We start from the raw sequence: 23,036 nt of genomic DNA on the forward strand, positions 1-23,036 counted from the left end.
CCTCGGGAAATAAATTAGCTTCAATAAAGCGAAACAAAATAGAGTCACGTGAGCGCGGCTACCCATTCACCAGCCGCTTCGCCCACAACTTGAGCTCAAGTTTCTGACCCTCTGTCTCGATCTTTTGGAAGCCGATTTTTAAATCGTACTGCAAATATAGAGTATACTGCACTAATAGTTCAATAACTTTTATCTTAAACGTTATATTTTCTGCAGTTTATTTGATGCGTCCAATCACCTCAAAGCTGCCAACCCTGGTATTTCTGGAACACCGCAGACATGTCGAGCACTTCCATCCGGTCTTAACTCTTATTATCTTTCACAGAACATGTAAGTTATGTTTTCTTTCCGATTTCCCAGATAAGTACGCGCCATAGCGGGGATGTGGGGAGCGGGGGTCTTTTTTTGTATCTTCATTCTCGGGATGTGGGGAGCGGGGGTCTTTTTTTGTATCTTCATTCTCGGGATGGGGGAGGGTCTTTTTTGTATATTCATTCGCGGGATGTGGGTGTTCCTTGCAAGGCTGTCATTTATTTTCCATCCCAAGTTGCCCCATAAAGGTCCTGGCAGCCCTTCTTAAAACGTTGGTCGCGGTTGTGGAATGGCTTGCCAGGCCACTTCAGAGAGCAGTTAAGAATCAACCAGATTGGGGTGGAACTGGAATAACATATAGGCCAGACCAGGTAAGGGGGCAAGTTTCCTTCCCTAAAAGGACATTAGTGAACCACTTGGGTTTTTATGACAATCCGACACCTTCATGATCATTTTTACTGATAATCAGCTTTTAAAATCTGGAAATAAAAAGCTGGTATCGGTCCAGGCCTCTGGATTATTGTCCAGTAGTCCTTTGGGTATATAGGGTCAGTGCTATTCACAGCCTGAATTACATGGCCTTTGTATATCATCCAGGGGGGAAATCTGTTCAGACTATTAAACTTATTAGCTGCCCCTTAAAAAGAATGGCTAACATTAAGGTAGGCCTGCCGTTTGCCTGTTTTCTCTCTTTTAGTCTCTAGGTAGTAAGAGGTTGTTCTACAGTTAGGACAAAACATTCCCATACTTTTTTTCTTTTCAGATGCTTACAGACCTGTCGTATATTTCCACCATTTTGCTTCTATTGCATGTTTCCAGCATGGGCCGATTTTTTCTTTTTTATCTTGTCTGGCCTTTGCAACAAGATAAAATGAAATTATGAATATTCTTTTCATTTTGCCCTCCTTTCCTGAAGCCTACAGTAATATTCCAAAAGGGCCAGCCACCCTCTGATATCTCAACCAAGTAGCCATACTTGGTGTGTGACCCTAAACAGTGAGTGTTGGCAGGCTACCATTACATTACAGTTCCGACATTACATCCAATGAAGTACTTTTGTCACCGTTGTAAAGAGCTTTGGGATGGCCTGAGGTCATGAAAGGCACTATATAAATCCAAGTTTGTTCTTTCTTTACTGGATTGTGGGAAAGGGGAGGAAGCATCACCAGTGAGCCTGTACTTTTCTTTATTGAACAATCACCAGATAACGATTAGGAGCCATGGCTGAATTTCCCTCTCCTTCCTAGTCCAGGGCCACTGACCCAATTGGGGCACCCATACTCCTGCCATGGTTGAGATGAGCTAACAGCCCAGATGGGGATCCAACATGGTATCTTCCTATTCTATACAGTTCATTCAGCATCATTCAGCAGTGCACTTAACAACTGAGTTACCAGACGTCCAGGTACAATGTTAATTATGTCCTTTGAAACATTATTCGGAACAATGTAGGGTAAATGGCTCCCACAATGGCTGTTGGTTGGAATCTGTTTAGCTGAGCCATACAAAACAAAAAAAAAAATCAAGGTTCAAATCCCCCTGTGCACCAAGGTAGTTGACTTCATCCACTGTGGCAGTAGTGACACTATAATTGGCCTCAGTGCTGCTAAACTAGGGAGCAAAAAATTAGCCAGGGTTTCCACTCCTCTTCTCTATCCAGTGTTAATGTGTTCAGGTGTTACATTGGGCTTTGCTGTAATTTTCCCCCTTACCTCTAAAGAGAAATGGGGCTTGAGGAAAAGTTGGGGAAATAAAACCAATAAAATGATTGGTCAATTAATTGACCATTAAGTAACTTTTTACAGCATGTAACCCACGAAAGCAACTGGGTGCTTAGGACTACCTTTCAAATCGGCATTCATTTTGTAACAGAAAGTTGTATAATTTGTGGTATTTACATCATTCTAATGGTTGGAAACAAGTCATTTAATGACAAAATAGCAAAATGCAAGTTCACTGGGTGCAATGTTTAAATCTTTAATCAACCCTTTCAATACTATGACCTAATTTTACCACACAAATGCTGCAATTGTACACACATTACACTGAGACAGATACATAACTGAAAGACTGTAATTTCAGTTGTTTGTTATCCCTGTTTGCGCTAAGGCATTCCATGTCCTATCACCTGTATAAAAAATAAATTCTCCTCACCTCTCCATTCTTTTGGTGACAATATCCCCTCTAGTTACCAACTTACTGATCAGTGGAAAGAGTTTTTCCTAATTTACTTAATCAAGACCCCTAATAATTTTGAAAACCTCAAATAGATATCTTAACTTTCTCAGCTCTTAAAAGGTCAGTTTCTCTATTCTCTCCTCATACCTAAAGCCTCTAATCACCGGTGTCAATTTAGTGAATCTCTTCTGCCCCTTTTCCATGACCTTGACATCCATCCTGAAATAGGACACCCAACCTAGACAGTTAAATGACGGCCTTGTCAGCGACACCCACATCCCTAGAATGAATTTTAAAAACAATCTAGGCTGACACTAGTGCAGTACTGAGGAAGTGCTGCTCTATCAGAGGCACCAATTTTCAGATGAGACATTAAAGCCAGGCAGATTATAAAAGATCCCATGGTATTATTCGAAGAGCAGGGGAGCTCTACCATTGTCTTGGCCAGCCAAGATTGGTCCTCAACCACCAACACTAAAACAGATTGGCCTAGAAATTCAGCTGCAGCCATTTTTAGGCACTCGAGTAATTACCCTGATATTGGGCCTCGAACCTCATTTTCATAGAGTCAGCATGTCAATACAGCCCACCGGCAAAGAATGGAGAGGACTGCTGAGAAATCGGGCCACTGCTAGTGCTGTAGTGGCCCTCAGGTAAGTGGGTCCAATCGGGGATTGGAGGGTGAGAGAACGTGGGGCCAGCTGCGGGTCAGGATGGCTGGAGTCGAGGGGTGGGAAATCAGACATCTGTGGGGGCGAGGGGGGGGGGGAAGGAGATCAGGAATCGGGCATCTTGGGGGCGGGAAAGGCGGTGATCGGTGAGGCCTTTTAATGTGTGATCAGGAGGAGTACTCCTGCTCCTGCTCCTGCTCCTGCACGTTCAGGTATGTTATTTACCTTCTTTGTTGCAGGTGTTCCGTAGGGCTGACTTTCCACACAAAATCGCTGGCTGCCTTAGGGTAAATCAATGTTGGGGCAGAGACCTCAAGCAGGCATTAAACACCTTATTTGCATATGCAAAGGGCCTAGCACCTGCTTCAGGTGCGTGTAAAGGACGCATCTTGTTTATCTTCACCTAATGTGGCGCACTTTTGCCCGGAAGTGTGTGCGTGCTTCCTGCCTGCCTGCCATTTTGGGGCCTTGGTAGGCTGCATAGCGCCTGAAAATGGGCTCTATGTGGCCCAATTTCTAGGCCATTTTATCTGGTCATTTATTTCATAGCTTTTTGTGTGACCTTGCTGTGTACAAATTGGCTGCCATGTTTGCCTACTTTACAACAGTAACTATGGTTCACATTTTGTGATGTCCTGAGAACTTGAAAGTCGTTGTGTACATGCAAGATCTTTTTTTCTTTCTTTTGTTTATGTATTAAAATGGTACATGGTCTTAGGATTCCAACAGTACAGCAACAGTGGTGCTGTGAACATAACGTTTTGTGACAACCTGAAAACAATGGGACAGCAACTAACGTTATGTGACAGCCTCAAACGGAACCCTAAGTAATCCCCATGAATTCATTTCTTAAAATAAACAGCGATTATGACCCAGCAGAAGCCGTTAAGTAGGGCAGAAAGTACTGTCAGTCAGCACTTGTACTCAGAAATCGATTCTTGTTAATGAAAGAAAATTGGTACTAAAAATGCATCTGTCAAGTAACATCCAAGAATTCCCTAATGACATCCGCATACCGCACAAATAATATAAGATTGAAAACATCGAATGGGGAGTGCAAAGGGGATGCAAACATGAAAACGGAGACACAACAGAACTCATCCGCAGCCAAGGAATGAAGACCACGCAAGAAAAAAGCTGTTTGAAGTGAGTGTTCCATAGCAGGAGAGCAATAGTATGTGATAAAGCGTATCAAAGCCTCCAAAGAGCGCGGGAAAATTAGTCAACCTCAACCCCCTGACCAAAAAAAATCGAAACTAACTTCATAATTGCTGATCAGAGAAGAATCAGTACACAGCCAATTATGATGAATTTCCCCCTCCACCCACCTAAACGGAGTACAAATCACAACCCCTACGCCACTGCTAAGTACAAATACCCATTCCTCTCCCGTTGAGCATTAAAGCGCTGCACCGCCCCAAAGCTGGAAAAACCACACACCGTCAACTGCCTGGAAGGACGACTGGCCAAATTAAGTGAAAGACGAGAACCGGAAGACCCGAGTGACAGTAGCCGCCAAGTATCTTTGGGCTAGAAGCAATGGTGCGACTGCATTAGTATCAAGCGTTGGGGTGGGGGCCCTTAATAGGCGGGAACAAGGTAGGTAACTTACATCAAAGGCCCCTCTCCGCTGAACAGAAACCGCAATCCCAATGCTGAACATGGAATCGCAACACCCCCTCCCACCCTGAACATGGAATCGCAACCCCCTCACCCCCCCCTCACATGGAATCGCAACCCCCCATCCCCTGAACATGGAATCGCAACCCCCCATCCCCTGAACATGGAATCGCAACCCCCTCACCCCCTGAACACCAACCCCCTCACCCCCCCCGAACATGGAATCGCAACCCCCCCTCAACCCCCTGAACATGGAATCGCAACCCCCCCTCACCCCCCCTGAACATGGAATCGCAACCCCCCCTCACCCCCCTGAACATGGAATCGCAACCCCCTCTCACCCCCCTCAACATGGAATCGCAACCCCCTCTCACCCCCCTCAACATGGAATCGCAACCCCCTCACCCCCCGTGAACATGGAATCGCAACCCCCTCACCCCCCGTGAACATGGAATCGCAACCCCCCTGACCCCCCTGAACATGGAATCGCAACCCCCTCACCCCCTGAACACCAACCCCCTCACCCCCCCCCCGAACATGGAATCGCAACCCCCCCTCACCCCCCTGAACATGGAATCGCAACCCCCTCACCCCCCGTGAACATGGAATCGCAACCCCCCTCACCCCCCTGAACATGGAATCGCAAACCCCCTCACCCCGCTGAACATGGAATCGCAACCCCCTCAACATGGAATCGCAACCCCCCCAACATGGAATTGCAACCCCCTCACTCCCCCGAACATGGAATCGCAACCCCCTCACCCCCCCCCCGAACATGGAATCGCAACCCCCTCACCCCCCCCGAACATGGAATCGCAACCCCCCCAACATGGAATTGCAACCCCCTCACCCCCCCCGAACATGGAATCGCAAACCCCCTCACCCCGCTGAACATGGAATCGCAACCCCCCCTGAACATGGAATCGCAAACCCCCTCACCCCGCTGAACATGGAATCGCAACCCCCCCTGAACATGGAATCGCAACCCCCTCACCCCCCCGAACATGGAATCGCAACCCCCTCACCCACCCCCCCCCCCCGAACATGGAATCGCAACCCCCCCTCACCCACCTGAACATCGAATCGCAACCCCCCCTCACCCACCTGAACATCGAATCGCAACCCCCTCACCCCCCTGAACATCGAATCGCAACCCCCCTCACCCCCCTGAACATCGAATCGCAACCCCCTCACCCCCCTGAACATCGAATCGCAACCCCCACTCCCCCCTGAACATGGAATCGCAACCCCCCTCACCCCTCTGAACATGGAATCGCAATACCCTTCCTCCCCACTTAGCACGAATAACAAACCTCAACACAGATCATGAATCACAACCCTCTGCCACTTCCCCAACCCCAAGATGAACAGGATTCAAGGCCTTCCCCTCCCCCCGTGAGAACGAATTCCAACCCGCAAACCTCTCCTCCTGTCCCTCCCTTCTTCCTCATCTCTTCCCTTACACCTTCCACACCTCCTCCCTCCCAACCCTTCCATCTACCTCCTTCTGGTCCAATTCAATTATCCCACACCCACTAACCATGTCACACTCGGTCTTGACTATCCGCATGCAATGATATGGAAGATAAACGAGTCTATTTATTTATTTGTTTTTGGGAAGAGCGATTGTACCAACAATGGCCCTTGGGGAACACCACTGTTCAAATCTCACCAGTCCGACAAACATCTATTAACCACTGCTCTGTTTTCTGTCCTTTAACCAACCTCCTATCCACTGCCCAGTTGCTTGTTGTAGATATTTACAATGATGCTCATTTGATAAATAGGGTATTGAAATATCTCATGAATCCTACTCCACACATAAGTTGATCACAGACTAATATTGTAAAACCCAACATTTATTTTTAACTCGGTAAAAACGTTATCTTCGAGCTCCCTCCTTCCAAGAGTCGTAAAAAGACGCCCAGCAAAAGCATTTTGACTGACTTTGTGAATATTTAGCCTGTGTGGTAAATGTGGAGGAAAACCCCGGATACTGCATCTTAAGGCCACAAGGTTCAAGTACTGTTGTATTATTCATACCCAACTCGTCAGTAACAATGCAAACAGTCGAAAGACCCACACAGCCAGCTCTAACCACTCATACAGCGGTTCCATTTACTTCCTTGGCCGCTCCTGCTGCAAAACACATACTTTGACGCAGTAGATAGGAACAGAGTTTCCGACACCGTTATACCTGCTGCAACTGAAAGTGGCGGTTCAAAGATATCGGTCTGTGTAAGAAAAAATTAAACGACACAAAAATAAATCCACCCAAAGTAACTACGTTGGTTGTAGTATAATACCCAAAATATATTATTTTCCCACAGACACCCCACTACAAAGACGGCAACTAAATATTTAAATTAGTGAATTCCAGCTGTAATATGAAAATTTTACAATCCTCCATCCCACCTCGCCCGTAAATCTCCAGTATGTTAGGATGTTAATACAATTAAGCCCTTTCCAGATAATTTGTTAGATAATAATCCCGTTACAACCAACTGTAAGATGTATCTATCTATTGTTTTATCCCTGACGACATCATAATTAAATTAAGATTGACTTTTTGTTTGGGTGAACTGAATTGAGTTTATCAGGATATTATAATGCAGCTTAACGGACTTAAATCTAAAACCTGTGAAAAACCAACTGAAATTTCAATTTCGGAACAAGGAGAAACATTGATACATTCCCAGATTTCCTTACTATGGAACCAAAAGAAAAACAAGTTAGTGGAGGCAATTTGTTTCTCGTGATGTAGAGAGCTGGGAGAGTGCGTTGTTGGACAAGGGAATCGGCAATTCTCCAGCGAAAGTATGGGGAATGTATTAATTAGAATAAAAGAAAAGGACAATTTCATAACCAGTCTACCGTTCCTTGTCGGTATCTGTGTCCCTGTTTCCCAAAATGTTACCCTCCCGACTCAGATCGAGCCCAGTATCAGCTAGTTGCCGTGAAACGTCAATCAGCAACTGCCAGCTTACCGGTGATAATAGGCAATCAACACAAAATCACCGCTGCAGGGCATTCTCACGCTTAGAAGAGACTCAATTTTACACCACGCCATAATTAAACCACTGCGATAAATAAATCAGCGTCGGAGTAAAATATTTACAACAAATGCTTTGATTGCTGAATGTTCAATTCTCTTACACTTTTCTGTAGTTTTGTCAATCCAAACTCTGTTTCATTACTTCAGAACAGACCGATTCCTATCGGATAAATCGGCCAACCACTGGAAATCTCTACGCGTTAGTACCAGACGCAGATCACGTCCACCAGCAAACAGACAGACGAAACAGAAAGTAAATAACTTTTTTTTAAAAAAAGATCAAGAGCAAACGATTACTGGAATCTAAACTAGAATCATCTACTTTTAATAGATTTCAACACGGACCTATAAAGTCTAGGAAATGGAGAGTGCGGGTTAAAAAAAATTCCGGTTGCGTATAGAGGACATCAATCATCTATCTAACATCAATCAAGAGAACAAGGACACGCTCGCAATGTCGATGTTGTATAGACGTAGGCTGTAGCCATGTAAATGGTAGATACATAGTGTTTAATGTGCTCAGGCTGAAGAAGCGGATGGGGGAGAATTACAAGTGTGCAAAACATTCTGAATCCGAGACCACGAAACACCTGGCAGAGCGATCAGGCGAAGAGCGGCTGAATGAGACGCCTCAGTGTGGTATCGCGGCTTCATCTCTCATTACACGCCTGTGTCAGCAGAACGGCCGTGAACTCATTTCCTCCTCACTGGTGCACCGCCAGAGGAGAGGAACAAAACACATTCAACAATGGCTTTTGCTGAACGATCGTCAGGTTTTCTCTGCATGACCGTCAATTCAATGGATGAAATAAAACACTCACACGCGCGCCCGCAGTTATTTGGGCGATCCAGTCCTTTTGGAAACAAAACAGCACATGCTACATTGTGATGTTGAGTATAGAGAATTAAATGCACAGGGCATTTTAGAAAGTTCGAGTTACACTATAATTATTTTCAGAAAATGACCAATAGTGGAATATGGACTGCATCTTAAAGTTAAAACTATGCGGGCCAGGCCTTTTAAACACAGGAATTATAAATGTAAATGTGCAGTGGATAAAATAGGTAATTCATATCGCGTCATGTAACTACCTCTCCCCACACACACAAAAGTGTACCGACAAACCTCGTGCAATCACACCATTCAAATACACAGAACAAACAGGTATGCATATACTGCACTGGGAAAATTACAGAAGTTAAATTCCAAAGTCGATCAAAATACAATTTTACAATGTATCGCTCCTAGAACCCTGGGATTCAGCTTTCTCGGTCCGATATCATGAGTGCACAAAACATAACAAGGGTCGCGATCTGCTTAGTCCAGCCTCGATATGTAGTTGTAATTACTATCCGAAACAAAACTATGGACACGCAGCTTATTAACCTTTATTTAAAGGCTATTAAAATGTATTTTACAGCAATTTCCATCCAACGTATAGGGGTTTAAACGAAGGCATACTGTGAAATGCATGCTGGGATGATTTGTTTCTGTTCCATTTTAAAAGCAGACTGAAGTAACTACTGTCGTGGCTCACAGTTAGAGATCTCTCCAGCTCTGGTATTTTAAACCACCCCCTTTTCCTTTTCAGGCAGTCGTGTCTCGTTTCTACTCGAGCTAGGTCCTTGTACGCGCGGGCTTCAGAAACATCAGAACTTCCTTCCGCTCAGCTGCACTGTTTATTTCAAAGCAGATCGAGTTGGAGGAAAAGAGCGCCATGCTTTCCCAACTTTCCGCCACTGCTGATGCATCATCATTACCCCTCCCTCGGCACCTGCGAAATCTCTCTGACATATCCAAACAACCAGAAATTTGCAAACGCGAGAGAAGAAACATCAATCAGCAGAAACCAGCTCGACCAGGCCCTGCCTATCAGCCCTCAGCAAACACATTACTGCTTTGTATCAGAGCTTCACAGATCTTGATGGCTGCCAGGCACGGCTCCCTCCCCCTCATTGTTGCAGCTAGTGTTTCACCAAACAGCTAATGTGCAAAGTCATGATGGTTCGCGCTAAGTGTGCTACACCCGCACAGTGGCCTCAGCAACGCCTAGCAAAATCGCTTTACTGGGAAGGCAGAAATACGGGATATTGCAGTGAATGCGCATTTGGCCGCATTGTTTGACGTTAAAATAAACGTACACAAACGTTCCCTTTTAGATTTTCCTAGCCTGGTCAAACTTTATTTATTTAATATGTGGAGAAAATATAAATAAGAAAAAATCAAACCATTAACCAAATGAATTAGTATTTGTAGGTCTTCGGTTCTGAAACACTGTTACTGTAAAATTCAATTCATGTGACCACAACTTATTCGTTCTAAGAGTTGAGTTATCATCAGTAGTTTTACAGGCCGGTCTCAGTTTAGGAGATACAATAGTTACGTTCAAGATATGTTTTATGAACTCTGCAGTAACGCCTAACACTATTTGCGTGGTCTTTTAAACCTCAATGTTAAAATTGGCTGGGCTCTTTGAAGAATTGGTGATATTTTAAAAGGAATCATTCATCCGTTACATGCTTCTGATTTACCAGTTAATTAGGTCGGTAAATGGTCCTCGCCTCAAAAAGGGCATGATTAGTCCAGACCAACAAAGGAATACATATGGCAGGGTTTGCGATAACATTGCCACAAATTAATTTAATTTCTGAAAAACACTCGGAGCTACACGCTACACCAAAAGCGAAGCGTGGCCGCAATTTCGATAGAACAGCAAAAAATGAGATCCCAATAGGGAAATAGGAATAAGGAAGCCAGAAATCTCGAGTCTGGTGTCCCGGGCAGTGAAATAAAGCAAGGATAATGTTTATGTAGTGACTTATAGTCTCAGTCAATTTCAATGTTGTGTGATTAAGGTTAAATTCAAACAATCGTCGCACACTCCGTTACTAGCGGTCCCTGACCAACTGTAACTAATTCTTCATAAATCGCTAAATCGCATCACCGCTTCCTACGTTCACCCTTACAATTAGTCTAGTGGTATTTAGTTCACTTTTAAATTCTCTAAGGGCCAAGACAATGCTGAACTTTAAATACGTTTTTGACACTACTGCCGTGTTCAGGTGATTAGTGGGCAGCGCATTTTGGTACATTATTAAAATGTCTCCAGTCGCTGTACAAAATCAATAGGATTGCTGTTCTGAAATCTTAACCAACCTGACTTTTCATTTTAATTGGATATATCCCATCAATTCTGACAGACAAATCTCCTTGCGATTTCAATTCTTTCAGCAATAGGCTAGGACCTATTTGGATATGAAGCTGCCAATTGAAATCATGTGGAGGTAACTGGGATTTAAATTGCCCGCTGTCGCGAGAGGTGAACCAGATGCCCAACATTTGTACATATCCCCTGCGTGACTTTCAAGGAGTCTCTGGTCGCGGAATACATTATGTCCTCAATCTTACAATGACCAAAATATAGTCACAGATACTAAAATGGATATCCACAAATTCAAATCCATCTCATACACGTGCTATAATATTGACGTTTTACAAAACGCTCACATAATTTGATTTAAGCAATTATGAAATGCCATCAAATAATCGGTGCTTTTTCAAATTTATATTGAAAAGCTACTGCAAAAATCAGTAGTGCTAATGTCTTCTCTTGACTGTTTAAACTAATATCTGGTTGATGGCAGATTTCAATATTTTGTAACCTACTAGTCGATCTTCCGTCACGTCGCACTCGGGTAAGTCAAGATCAAAATGTAGTCTTCAGGTGAAGGGGGATTTGGGGGGGGGGGGGGGGGGGGTAATTGGAGCTGGGCCCGCAGACATAATTCAGCCCCCGTTTTAAATCATGCATTCTGATCTTTTTTTGTAGAATATTTCGATTTTATATGATAAATAGTTAAATACCCGAAGGTACTGCAATTTGGGAAGCAGGTTTGGAGCATAGGAGTTTCTCTGCAGTACTGGGGAGGAGCCGGGAGATGCATAAATCGGGTGTTACAACACCATCAATGGTAGGAAGGTGTCATTACAACATGCCAAGTTGATAGACAGTTCCCACTATAAATGTAGACATATAATTGAAAAAGTTGTTGTCATCACCTGTGGCCTTGCACACAGGGAGTCAAGCAGGATTAGAGGGTTGGGGATAATTGGACCCCAGTACGCACATGTAATCCAAGCCCCATTTTAAAGTCATACATTCTATCCTTGTTTGTATGATATTTTGATTTTATGCGTTAATTTACTAAATTTGGGAAGCAGAGAAGTGTTTGGAGATGCAAAAATAAGGCTCCACATTGCCACCACTGATGGGAGGATGCAGTTGCAGGATGACAATTTTACACAGGCAGTATCTATTATAAAAGTGGACATAGGGTTTTATAATAAGAGAGGTTGACAACAGGAAGTATGGTTTTGTAACAGGAAATGCACAAATATAAGATTTTCAATATATTGATATAGATGAGATTCTGTGTTTTCAGAAGCTGTGGATAACCAACAGGAACTACAAAGCAACTATAAAGATGAATGACCCCTTGATTCTAAATACACTTTAAAATATTAATAAACACCTTATTGCAATGTTTAATAGCCTCCCATGCTGGAGATATTGCTTATTTAAGAACATTGAGTACTGTACTGCCACAGCAAAAGATGGCTTAATTTAAAAAATGAACCCTTAAATCCTATCAAATAATCTCTGGGCTGATTCCTTCATTTAACACCAGATTCAACTGACCTTAAAAAGGAGGCCCTACAACCCTCCGAGATCTCCGCACTCCCCCAATTCTAGCTTCGCACATTCCCGATTTCCATCGCTCCTTGCATTGGCGGCTGTGCCTTCAGCTGCCTAGTAAGCACGGAATTCCCTTCCTAAACCTCTCCCCTCCTTAAAATCTACCTCTTTGACCAAGCTTTGGTTACCTGTCCTAATATCTCTTTGTGTGGCTGGTGTCAAATTTTGTTTGATCTCCTGTGAAGCACCGTCGGACGTTTTACTACGTTAAAGGCGCAATATAAATATAAGTTGTTGTTTTGCTTCCCCTAGATTGGCATAACAGAAGACCGAGAGCTGGTATCTGCTGAGAGGCAAAATTATATCCATGAAAACACAATGTGCTGAACATACTTTTAAAAACTAATTTCAATATAGCATATGTTGGAAGCGGCGGTTACCCAATAGTAAATTAACATAGGATTAAACGGCGCTCTTCAAAGTCGTTTATTTCTGAACGGTTGGTAAAACCATTCATGCAAATATCCTGTTACTCGGAAGAGAATGTGTTGGTCTGGTTTAACGTTTATTGTTTTATTGTATGTGTTGTGAGATTTCAGAAATCTTAGCTGCTTTCTCAATTAACCGTTTAAAGAAAATGTGATCCATACTTCTGCAGAAGTTATGTGGTTACTAACTACTACATTTATATATTTATGTTGTTTTGTCCAAATAATTAAAATAACACAAAAGTATTTAAGGGCTGTGTGCGACTGTGTCACCCTGAAACTATTTTTGGTACTTTGATCCTAGTTACCTCCGGTTTTTTCTCCCTTGATTAGAGACCGGCTAGTTGAATTAACAAGGCGACCAGTACAGCATGTCGAGGATGAGAGGTTGATAAGACAAGGCTTCTCCAGTCTGCCGCAGGCAATACTCGCAGCTCAGCGGGTGATTGACAGCCCGGAGCTAACACTCAAACACATGTTCTGTACTTTCCGCCGACGAGAACAATGCGAGAGATCAGGAGCAGATATCGCGATTCCGCTTCAACTAGTCACAGGCGTTTAGCACTCAGCCTTATTTCGCAAGTAAACCACCACTAAACGATATTTTGACTCCTAAAATGTCGTAGTGCAATTCTACATAGACTTTTCGGGACTCAACGTAAATACGAATCTTTTAGGCATAGAATTCAACAACCAAGAAACACGAAATCTGAGAGAAAACTAAAAATAATGACACTTAGCCTTCAATACGACATTAATTATACACTAAGTGCTCATAGCTTGGTTAGATTAATTATTTTCATTTTAGCCAAACTACACCCCCAATAGGCCCGGAATTAATGTGGGTATCAGAATCAGCAGTAGGGAACTGGGATGATGGCTTTCTTAGGTAAAAAAGACAAGATGATAATAGGTATCTTAGGCCCGCAATAATTCGAAAATCGTAAACATGGTTTATTTAAAAATAAAAACACATTTTGCTGATGTCATTTCAATATATCACAAAGGAAACCGTGCATAAATGATAGTGAAGCTTCAAGACACGTCAACGACCGATTGAGTGCCAACATCTATACTCCTATTTTTAAAAAGTCTCCATCATGGATGGCCCAGTTTACATTGGATTGGATCAACAGATAAATTACGTAAAGATGGTACATGAGCACTTTGTCACTAACTGACACTCTGAATTACCATGGGCAGTGGCTGTTTATTAAAAGCTCAATTGTCAGTTTGTGGGCTATTGTCCCAAGGGTGCATTTATATTGCCACTACCGATAGCTGCACTTTGAGTTTTGGACTGCCAGAACTGTGTTTATATTGCCTGACTGGAACTATCACAATCTTGCCCAGGAGAGAGATGTGCCTATGCTTGGTTACAAGTGTGGGCAGAACTCTCTCCCAACAGTTGCATTTTTAATGTTTATAAAGAAGGAAGGGGTCTTCCTATTCTCTTTTTTTTTATTATTCGTTCATGGGATGTGGGCGTTGCTGGCGAGGCCGGCATTTATTGCTCATCCCTAATTGCCCTTGAGAAGGTGGTGCTGAGCCGCCTTCTTGAACCGCTGCAGTCCGTGTGGTGACGGTTCTCCCACAGTGCTGTTAGGAAGGGAGTTCCAGGATTTTGACCCAGCGACAATGAAGGAACGGCGATATATTTCCAAGTCGGGATGGTGTGTGAATTGGAGGGGAACGTGCAGGTGGTGTTGTTCCCATGTGCCTGCTGCCCTTGTCCTTCTAGGTGGCAGAGGTCGTGGGTTTGGGAGGTGCTGTCAAAGAAGCCTTGGCGAGTTGCTGAAGTGCATCCTGTGGATGGTACACACTGCAGCCACGGTGCACCGGTGGTGAAAGGAGTTAATGTTTAGGGTGGTGGAAGGGGTGCCAATCAAGCAGGCTGCTTTGTCTTGGATAGTGTCGAGCTTCTTGAGTGTTGTTGGAGCTGCACTCATCCAGGCCAGTGGAGAGTATTTCATCACACTCCTGACTTGTGCCTTGTAGATGGTGGAATGGCTTTGGGGAGTCAGGAGTTTGGTCACTCGCCACAGAATACCCAGCCTCTGACCTGCCCTTGTAGCCACAGTATTTATGTGGCTGGTCCAGTTAAGTTTCTGGTCAATGGTGACCCCCAGGATGTTGATGGTGGGGGATTCGATGCTGGTAATGCCGTTGAATATCAAGGGGAGGTGGTTAGACTCTCTCTTGTTGGAGATAGTCATTGCCTGGCACTTGTCCGGCGCGAATGTTACTTGCCACTTATCAGCCCAAGCCTGGATGTTGTCCAGGTCTTGCTGCATGGGGGCACGGACTGCTTCATTATCTGAACATGTAAATTGAGGTTAGGTGGGTGTCACGTTTTGGAATTTGTAATTTTTTTACCAAAAAGATTCCGTGATTGATTTATTTTTAACCATTATGTTTTGAAACAAAGTAAGTTCACACAGGTTTTCAAATAATGGGGGAGCCACAGGTCGCAGGTATTGAAGATGTGTATTAAAACCAGACAGGCCAGTTTGTGAAATGTCACAGCTCACAAGTCTGCTTCAAATTGATACAAATGTAAGGAGTCATACAACACCGGGTTATAGTCCAACAGCTTTATTTAAAATCACAAGCTTTCGGAGCTTTGCTCCTTCGTCAGGTGAGTGAAGGGTTCCATAAAGGCACAGCCCAACTGCAAGAATCCAAGAATACTGAATACACAAGGGGTCAGGTCACAAAGACAGAGAGAGAGTGAGAGAGAGAGAGACCAGAAAGGCAGAGAGAGAGAGAATGACCAGTTGTATTAAAAACAGATAACTTTTTTTCGCTGGTGGGGTTACATGTAGCGTGACATGAACCCAAGATCCCGGTTGAGGCCGTCCTCATGGGTGCGGAACTTGGCTATCAATTTCTGCTCGACGATTTTGCGTTGTCGTGTGTCTGGAAGGCCGCCTTGGAGAACGCTTACCCAAAGATCAGAGGCTGAATGTCCTTGACTGCTGAAGTATTCCCTGACTGGGAGGGAACCCTCCTGTCTGGCGATTGTTGTGCGGTGTCCGTTCATCCGTTGTCGAAGCGTCTGCATGGTCTCGCCGATGTACCATGCTCCGGGACATCCTTTCCTGTAATGTATGAGGTAATTTGCTGCGAACGATGGTCTGTTTGAGGTTAGGTGGCTGTTTGAAGGCGAGCAGTGGAGGCGTGGGGATGGCCTTAGCGAGGTGTTCATCGTCATCGATGAAATGTTGAAGGCTGCGAAGAACATGGCGTAGTTTCTCCGCTCCGGGGAAGTACTGGACGACAAAGGGTACTCTGTTGGTTGTGTCCCGTGTTTGTCTTCTGAGGAGGTCTATGCGATTTTTCGCTGTGGCCCATCGGAACTGTCGATCGACGAGTCGAGCGTCATATCCCGTTCTTACGAGGGCGTGTTTCAGCGTCTGTAGGTGTCCATCGCGTTCCTCCTCGTCTGAGCCTGTGTATTCGCAGCAAATTACCCAGCTTTCAGGAGAACAGCGTCCACGACACCACACAACACAACCCTGCCACGGCAACCTCTGCAAGACATGCCAGATCATCGACACAGATACCACCATCACACGAGAGGACACCACCCACCAGGTACATGGTTCATACTCCTGTGACTCAGCCAACGTTGTCTACCTCATACATTGCAGGAAAGGATGCCCCGGAGCATGGTACATCGGCGAGACCATGCAGACACTGTGACAATGGATGAACGGACACCGCACAACAATCGCCAGACAGGAGGGTTCCCTCCCAGTCAGGGAATACTTCAGCAGTCAAGGACATTCAGCCTCCGATCTTCAGTTAAGCGTTCTCCAAGGCGGCCTTCGAGACACACGACAACGCAAAATCGCCGAGCAGAAATTGATAGCCAAGTTCCGCACCCATGAGGACGGCCTCAACCGGGATCTTGGGTTCATGTCACGCTACATGTAACCCCACCAGCGAAAAAAAGTTATCTGTTTTTAATACAACTGGTCATTCCCTCTCTCCCACTGCCTTTCTGGTCTCTCTCTCTGTCTTTGTGATCTGACCCCTTGTGTATTCGGTATTCTTGGATGTAATGTTTCCCTGACTAACCTGTCTGAACACCATCCACTCCTGTGATTGCTGTGATTATCTCTCTGCCGAGGTGTGATAAATGGCAGTTAGAAAGATTATCTGTAATCACCAGGCATTGTTCTCTGACTAAATATGCTGTGCCTTTATGGAACCCTTCACTCACCTGACGAAGGAGCAAAGCTCCGAAAGCTTGTGATTTTAAATAAAGCTGTTGGACTATAACCTGGTGTTGTACGACTCCTTACATTTGTCCACCCCAGTCCATCACCGGCATCTCCACATCAAATTGATACAATAAGGGTCAATTGTCTCATCCCAGAGCCATTAACCAGGAAAGACACCATTCATCTTCAGAACAAGAGATGGCTTTTTCAAAACTCAACACCAAGGGAGGAGGAGGAGGAGGCGAGGTAGCTGATTTTGTTGACAGGCCTACTGGCGAAATACCATAGGGAGGAAGTTGGCATCTAAGCCCTCACCTGGCTAGCGACACAAAGGGCCCCACGGGTCAACGGTTTTTAAGCAAGGGACCGTGGTACACATATCTGGGCCTAGAGCTAAAAACTAAAACATATATGGGTCAGTTCCTGCAGTCAGAGGTTAAAAATAAGGAAGTCAGTCCACGAAAAGGATAGGGTGCAGTGTTTAAGTGTTTGGGTTGTTTTACTACGTTAAAGGTGTTATATAAATGCAAGTTATTATCTTTTTTCCATGTTTTTGAGGAGTGAAGTAAGATTTGGTCAATTTACTTTGACTGCATGCTCACTTCCTGTCTGTGAAATAAAAAAGCTTAATAATTTGTATCTAGCATTATCTCACCAAGTGATTTACCCCTCCTTCAAAAAGATTGAAGAGACGAGTGGGGAAACTTGTAAAAGATACAAATATCCAGTTCAGATCACAAGTGGATGCTATCTTACACACCTCAGTTATGCTATCATATAGCTAGATTTTGGGGTAGTACAGGCACACCCCTAATTGCAAGACACTCAGACCACCAATGCTATACCTTAGAGAATATCTAAAGCAGACCATGGAATTGGAGTAATTGGTTTACAAAGTGCCAAGTTTGACAATACACTGGATTTACACTTTCATCTGGTATCAAACCAAAGTAGGTGAGACTGCCTGTTCCAGAGAGTCGACTCAAGACTCAAGGCAGGCCCCGCTTCTAGACTTATACTGCCAAATTAGTGTTGGTGAGAAACACTAAATTTTTAATGTAAATGCAACCTAAAATCTATGATTAAAACTTGCAGGTGATAGTGGAGAGACAGGATAAAGTGGATGAGAATAAATGTCCACTGACCAAAAATATATGTAACTTAGCACCTTATGTTGTATTTGGGTGAGAGAAGGGCTACATAACATGATTTTCTTAGAAGCTGTGAATGCTATTCAAAGAGAGAGACAGCTACTTGGCTTCAAAATATACAGTATCACAAAGAACTGAGTGTACAATATCTGGAAAATGTTGAGATATCTAAAAGGAAACCTTTTGTTAATAAGAAATGCTGGAAAACATTCAGCAGGTCAGGCAGCATTTGTGGAGAGAGAAAGTTAACATTTCAGGTCGATGGCCTTTCATCAGAACTCATCGATCTGAAACGTTAACTCTGTTTCTCTCTCCACAGATGCTGCCTGACCTGCTAAGTGTTTTCCAGCATTTTCCGTTTCTATTTCAGATTTCCAGCATCTGCAGTATTTTGCTTTTGTTTTCCTTTGTTAATAGGAGTATTTTAGTTAAGGTCAAAATAATTGAATACCTCTTCAGGAAAAAAAATTGGGGTGTGGATAGGTAACTTCCTATCCTCACACAAGATGAGGTACAACGAGAGAGGGAGACAGTGTGCACAAATGAGTGTACCTCTCACTAAAAGAACATGTCAGAGCACTTTACAAGGGGCAGAAATGGACACAGAGCAGGATTTGATGGGGGAGACCAACTGCACAGCCAAAGAGATAGTTTTCTTTTTAGACAGGGTGAAATAGCAAAGTACACAGTTTTGAGACACAGTTCCAGCTGGCAGTAAGTAATGGGTGCAAGATCAGCCTCCAATGGTGGGTGATGGGGACAGGAGACAAGCAGTCATCTGTAGTCAAAGAAATGGGGGTGGTGGCAGTGGTGGGGGGGGGGGTCCATGGGGGGGGGGTCCAAGGGTGGCCATGTGGCTGGAGAAAATTACCCAAATAGGGTGAGGTAAGGTGGTGGGGGGATTTGAAAATAAGGGTAATTAGGATCTTTAAGTCAAATCGTTGGGACACAGGGTGCCAGTGCAGCTGGATGAGAATGGGTTTATGGAACTTTGAGGACAGGACTCAGTATACAGACTGCTGCAGTTTCTGGTGGATGGAAGACTGGCAAGGTCAGCATTTAAGAAATCAATCCTTGAGATGATAAAAGACATGCATGAGGGTTACGGCAGTGCACAGGTGAGGTAGGGGTGTAAGCAAGTAAAGTTCTCGAGGTGGAAGAAAGCAGTCCTGGCAAAGGAGCGAGTGTGCAGTAGAAATCTCAGCTCAGGGTTGAATAGATTGCTGGTAAGTGATCCCAAAAGAGAAAGAAAGAAACATGGATAGCTTTGTGGGACGCTACAATATTCTGGATCTCCTTAGTGTCCTCTGTGACGGTAACCATAATGTATTCTCCTTCCTCGTCCCTTCAGCAGCATTCAACATGTTTAACCACAGTGTAACCTCCAATTCTTTTTCTCTACACGGGATTGCCCTTGCAATACAGTAGTTCCATTCTCTACTTGTCCAAACATAGACAAAACATCTCCAACAATAGCTTCTCTTCCTTCTCTCTCCCAGGAAACCCCGAAAGATCTATCCTTGGCTCCCTCATCTATGTGCTGCCCCTTTGGTGACATCAATTGAAGGCATAGGGTCAACTTCCACATGTATACTGTTGATACCCAGCTCTGCCTCTCCACCACCTCCTCAACCCCTTGACTGCCTTTGTGCTGTCAGACTGCTTGTCCATCAATTAGCCTTTCATCAGCCATAACTTTCTCTAGATCAACACTGCGAAGATCAAAGCCATCATTTTTGGCCCCCGTTACAAACTTTGCTGCTTTGCCACAATTCCATCCCCCTCTCCAGCCATTGTCTCAGACTTAACCCGACAGTTTGTAATTTCCTGTTTAATACACCATATTCTCCCCATCACAAAGACCACTTACTTCCATTTATGCAACATTTGCCATCTCAGCCCCTTCACTGCTGAAACCATTATTCTATGCCTTTGTCACCCCCAGAATCAACTATTCAAATGCTCTCCTTACTGCCCTGGCCCCCCCTACTCTTTATAAACTCCAACCTGAAGAAAACTCAGTTGCACAAATAGTGTCCCAAACTGAGTCCCGTTCACCCATCACCTCTGCCCTTACTGAACTACATGGGCTCCCTGTCCCCCAACACATTACATTTAAAATCCTCGTTCATGTCTTTAAATCCTTCCATGGACGCGCCCATCCTATAATCTCCTCCAGACCTATATTCTCCCCAAAAACTCTGTTCCTCCGATTCCAACCTTTTGTGGATTCCCCCACCATTCAGCCACCAATGTCTGGCTGTTTTACATTCTCTCCAGCTCTCTTTTTTAAAAACCTTCTCAACACCCATCTCTTAAACCACAAGATTGGTTATCCCTATTGATCCCTTCCTTCCTGGTTGGCTTCCATTTTCCTTACACTTTTGAAGTGCCTTGGGCCATTTGTTACCTTAAAAGGAACTATATAATATATGCTGTTGTTGTTTTAATTGTTGTCATCATCCCTGCTCAATTCCGGATTCAGGATATCTGAACAATTATTCAAAAAGCTTCTCACTGCTATTGAAACAAGAGGTTTGCCGTGTCTATGGAGGGATGCCTCCAAGAGAGCCAAAAGGTTAGGTCAAAGAGCCAAGAGCCATCATGATGTTATCATGAGCACATTGTCCCAGTCAGTCATGGTTTTCAGTACCCGTATGGGGATCAAAGGATCTGCAGATGAAATTCGTTTTTAAAAAGTGTGTGATTCAATGAAGCTAGAATCTTGCCCAGGACCAAAAAAGCAACAGTTGTGCATTCTCCCTCAAGATAAATGTATGAACCTGCATGTTTCTATTGCAGGAATATTCTCAGTCATTATCTCAAAATTAGACTATACAGCTGCTGAGCAGATCTGCCAAACTAACTCAAGACTTGAATACTGTTCCCATATCTGGGAATGATCTTTTAACACTTCTTTTGCACTCATCGACAGGTACAAATTATGGATAGGATACAACAAAAAGCTGGTCATTAGATAGGTGATTCTTCTTTCCCCTCTAGTCTCCAATCTCTTGGTCCCTCAATAACAATTTTTTGTCTCTATTTATTTATTTATTGATACTACTATGGTCAATGCATCTCAAACTGTACTCCATTATTCCGCCAAAGCTGAAAATATGCCATCTGATACTCTCTTCCTGCTCCCCGCATCCTCACTTGTGTTGAAATCAAGATTTGTTGCACTATCTTCTGCTCTTCCTTTCCCAGGACCTCAAAACTGTGGAAAGCCAGTGTTCCTTTCCTTCTACAATCTAAAGGCATCTAAACCCCAAGCCCAGTGGCAACTAATAACTACAGTGTAAGCTGCTTATAGAGGACTTATCCATGGAGACTTGATGTGTCTGGTACATCTGAAGTTTGTTGTAATTGGTTTCTTTTCATGAAAACAGATATTACAGCAAATTTCTATTTTTAGGTAATTCCACTGGAAAGCTCTCCGACTCTCAAGCCAACTCAGTTCTCCCCAACCCCTTTCTACTCTTCTGCTCCCAGTCGTCATAAGGCTCAAGCGACGATATGCAGTAATGGAGAAGACTATTACTTTATGATCTATACTCTCCATTATCACGGCATACAAATACAATCGACCCTTGTGTAAGCCTATGAAAGATGAACCTGGTCATGCACGAGATGTAGTTTATCTGGACAAATTGATAATCCTGTTATGGACAAACCAGGGAAACTACACATATATTAACATGTTTGGTTTCAGAAGATGCAGTTTGTCTGCTTTACTCAATTTTTCTGAAAAAAACATAACCACTAGAAGTGGAATGCACTGTACTTCCTGATTTAACTTGTCTTCTGTCTTCCTGTTTTCAGCCTTGGTGATGTCCTGCATGACAGGCCATGGCCCTGCGCCAAGGTTTCAAAATAAAAAAACACACACTGTAGTATGTTTTTGGGTAACAAGTTACCAAGGATGCTTCAAATGGGTTTTGGGCTATTGATTGTATTTGTCCTTGATCACTGAAGTGTCACAAGGCCTTGACTCTAAGTACAGAAAACACCTCCTTGTCCTATTTTGAACCCTGGCAAATCAACCCACAAGGTCAAAGCCATATATGTATTAAAACTGTCAATATAATTTGAGTTGCATTCAGGCTGAAATACAGCTACATTAATCTAACAGTAAACCAATCTTAAAAAATAGCCACCAACATAACACACACCACTAGCAGGAACAGTGCCCAGAAATGTGTAAAGCTGCAACACATAAAATGTTTGCAAATATTTTGTGAACCAAATCTTTGGTGTACAATTTGCAGCATTACCTCTGAGCACATAACCAAATTTCACCATTCATTGGATAGTGCTACAGTCTTCATAGATAGAGGGCAATATAGTGGAGAAGACCTTATGACGTATACATTATCACAATGTACAAATATTGATTGAGTATAACAGTAAACTATTAGCCAAAGGACTATATGTGAATAAATATATTTTCTCCATTTCTGCCAATTTACTCCAGTCCCCTCCCTTCTCTGAAGGCACTGAGTCCTCATTAGCATACAATTCCACAGGCACCAGACGCTCTTTAATATCTCACTCAAATGGCCATTCTTGATGTATCAGTCTAGACTTTTTTTTTATTCGTTCACGGGATGTGGGCGTCGCTGGCGAGGCCAG

The 23,036-nt window shown here is 43.7% G+C and overlaps 1 protein-coding gene and 1 long non-coding RNA gene across 5 annotated transcripts in view; one reads left to right on the forward strand and one right to left on the reverse strand.

Annotated features, from left to right (window-relative positions):
• The window catches only part of bcor (BCL6 corepressor), a 274,104-nt gene that overhangs the window by 146,772 nt on the left and 104,296 nt on the right, over nt 1–23,036 (reverse strand). The window lies entirely within an intron of this gene.
• On the forward strand, nt 89–9,995 carry LOC137326948 (uncharacterized). Its single transcript, XR_010964309.1, has 2 exons — nt 89–330; nt 7,984–9,995. It is a non-coding gene; the product is annotated as an uncharacterized lncRNA (long non-coding RNA).

Source organism: Heptranchias perlo, chromosome 11, assembly GCF_035084215.1.
Source record: "Heptranchias perlo isolate sHepPer1 chromosome 11, sHepPer1.hap1, whole genome shotgun sequence".
NCBI lineage: Eukaryota > Metazoa > Chordata > Chondrichthyes > Hexanchiformes > Hexanchidae > Heptranchias > Heptranchias perlo.